The sequence below is a fragment of the Haemaphysalis longicornis genome, unplaced genomic scaffold (genome assembly GCF_048455015.1).
Source record: "Haemaphysalis longicornis isolate Haplotype H1 unplaced genomic scaffold, Haemaphysalis longicornis Haplotype H1 scaffold_3, whole genome shotgun sequence".
Lineage (NCBI taxonomy): Eukaryota > Metazoa > Arthropoda > Arachnida > Ixodida > Ixodidae > Haemaphysalis > Haemaphysalis longicornis.
The window spans coordinates 210,890,936-210,893,781 of record NW_027526335.1 but is presented as its reverse complement, the minus strand read 5'-3'; the positions used below and the strand labels follow the sequence as shown (position 1 = coordinate 210,893,781).

The following is a 2,846-nucleotide window of genomic DNA, read 5'->3' as shown; positions in this document are numbered from 1 at the left end:
GAAAGTCAACCTGGACCTCACTGCCTCGTTCTAAGCTTGCGCAAAATGTTTCAGTGTTGCATTTCATTGCTTAATGAGTTCAATTTGCTTTGGATGAGGGACACCTGCCTGTATCTCAGCATCAGCCAACACACTCCTCTGTTTTGTTACTTACTACGTTAGGAAAATGCACTGGATTAGGGCCACCTGTATCTCAGCATCAGCCAACACACTCCTCTTTTTGCTGAAGCCCCTCCCCCCTCACCTCATGAGCTTAAGCTCCTCCTCTGGAAGGGCAGGGGGAAAGAAAACAGTGACCGGTAAAGAGCTCATGTGTGAGTTGCACGAAGCGTGTTCTTAGTATAACATGGAGTCATCAGCAGCAGCACCTGTAAGATGTCCATTATTGACTTGCATTGAAATCTAGAGTGCCTCAACACTCTTCAATGCGCAAGTTCAGCCTCGTACCGCGCCACACACATTACGCCAGTTGTGTCGCCATGCCTGCGGCGCCACACACATTACAGCACCGGTGTCGCCATGCCTGCGGCGTGCACTGCATGTCTTTGCGAGAAGAAATCGCTCCATGCGGTTCGCGCTTTAGAACGTTGTGCACATAAGTCACCGCACTTTCCCTTTCTGAACAAGCAAAACTGTGCGAATCCGAAGATTTCCACCCCCAGTGCATTGCGCTGATAAGCAGGCGCCTTCGGCATCGTGAACACAAGTTGGGGTAAGCGCGGATTTTTGCGGCTCTCGCGACATAAGTGGTCTACACTGTATTGCATTGTGCATCACTGCTTCTTGCCGCAAGTAGTCTTCGCGCTCTCAGTGCGATTAACTTTTCAAGTGCGATTTGAGCTGGCATCTCACCTGGCCCGGCTGCAATAGCTGTGCACCAGTTGGGCCCAACGGAGGCGGTGGTGGCCAGGCGGAGAGGGGGGGCAGAATCGAAAGCTTCAAGAGAGCGAAAATCTCACCTCTCCACCCATTCACTGTGCCTCCTGGGGTTGTCAGGACAATTATAATGCTTCTGAGGTGAACACAATGGCAGCGTTGCTATTGTAATTATTAAGCACTAATGTTTCCTAGCACTAATGGGTGAGGATGTGGTGATAGTACCAAACTTAGCCCGGGCTCAGGGTAAGAGGCCGCCTCCTGACCCAATCACCACCGCACAAACGCCAACTTATGTATCCCGCATGCGCCCTCGTAAAAAGCGCAATTCCTTTTCTGTGGGGACAATTGACGGTGTGCTCACACAATTATTTGCTTCCCTGTAATTATAAGCCTTGTTAATCTCCCGACTAGTTTGGCCGCCACCTACTACAGTGGCAAGCCAGGTGGCCCTTCACCGCAAGTAATGAAACCCCTGCACCGTGCTGCCTCATTCTGTCATTTATGCACCGTCCCGTCTGTCCTTTACGTAGCATTTGCCACAGGACAACGGGGCGCGATATACTGCCCCTTCTTTGCAGATGACAAACCTGGTGCTATTTTTTTAGTGCAAGCTTGACGCTTTTTATTAAATGGCGGGGCACATTGGCATCGGCTTGCCACCTGCAGTGTCTCCTACGTCATCGCTGCACTTTTACGCACTTTTTTCAGGCAGAACATCACCCCGTGTGCAAATGGCACAGGCACATGCAGCAACTTGTTGCAGTTGGCGTAATCTCCGCTTGGAGAACGCGCATCACAGTTTGCCTACTTTCCTACTGCTTTCGCAGGGGCAGCCTGAGCTGACACTGATTCTGGTGGACCAGGACGGCGACCTTTGCCTTCACGTAGATGGCCAACGCCTCTTCTCCACCTCTTCTTTTCTAGCTGGCGTCTGCTGCCTGTTTGCAGCGTTTTGGATATTCCATATAGAGTACCCAAAGAAAGCCCATCGTGTGCTCACATTCCTGGAGCATGCTTTCCGGCAATTTCAAAAACAAAGCCGCGACTGAAATCTCTTGACCTAATTAACTTTTTTAGTGGTACTGCGGCACCGCCTGGCGCCGACGATAAGGAGTGTCACTGAAATATTTTGGGAAGCAGTCTCCCACCTTCCTTCAAACCTTTTTTTTTTGCTATTTGTGCAGCTTTCCTGTGTTTCCCTCCACTTTTTGTGATACGTGTGTTGTCTTAAATTTTTTTTATATTTGTGCTGTTATATGTAGCATTGTGTGTTTGTGATGTATTTTATTAAGTAGTTTTAACTTTTTGTTATACAATTGAATTGCTGTGATATTTGTCTGTGATTTTGCAGTTTTGTTTGATATTTTTTTACGGGTCTTTCATGTTCAGTACATTGTGTGATATTTCAGGTTTGTGTAATATGTTCAATTGTGTTTTACCCGCCGCGGTGGCTCAGTGGCTAAGGCGTGCTGCTAAGGCGGTCACGGGTTCGAATTTCGGCCGCGGCGGCCGTTTTTCTGATGGAGGCAAAAAAGCAAAAACGTCAGTGTGTACAAGATTTCGGCGCACGTTAAAGATCTCCAGGTAGTCAAAATTAATCCGGAGCCGTCCTCTGTGCGGCACGCCTCATTGCCTGCATTGTGTCGGCGCATTAAACCCTCCAATCAATCAAATCAATCAATTGTGTTTTACTATGTTGTGCTGATTTTTAATCTGTCTAATTTTCTTAAACTCTACCCTTTTTTTGATGTTTTCTTTTCTGTGATATGTTTTATTTTCGTCCTTTTTAAAGTTTTGAACTACTTAATGTTTTTTGTGACATCTAGTCCGATTTCTGTATACGTTGTGTTTATGTGTAATCTTTTTTATTATTTTCCGCTGTACCTTTTTGATAGCGGCACATGTGTTTGTGAGTTTCACAGTTTTATCATGAGTTTCAACCCTCTTTAATACTTTCTGTGAACTGT

General features: G+C 46.8%; 1 pseudogene; it reads right to left on the bottom strand.

Annotated features, from left to right (window-relative positions):
- Nucleotides 1-240: 240 nt before the first annotated feature.
- Nucleotides 241-2,846, bottom strand: part of LOC144175672 (uncharacterized) — a 47,868-nt pseudogene continuing 45,262 nt past the window's right edge.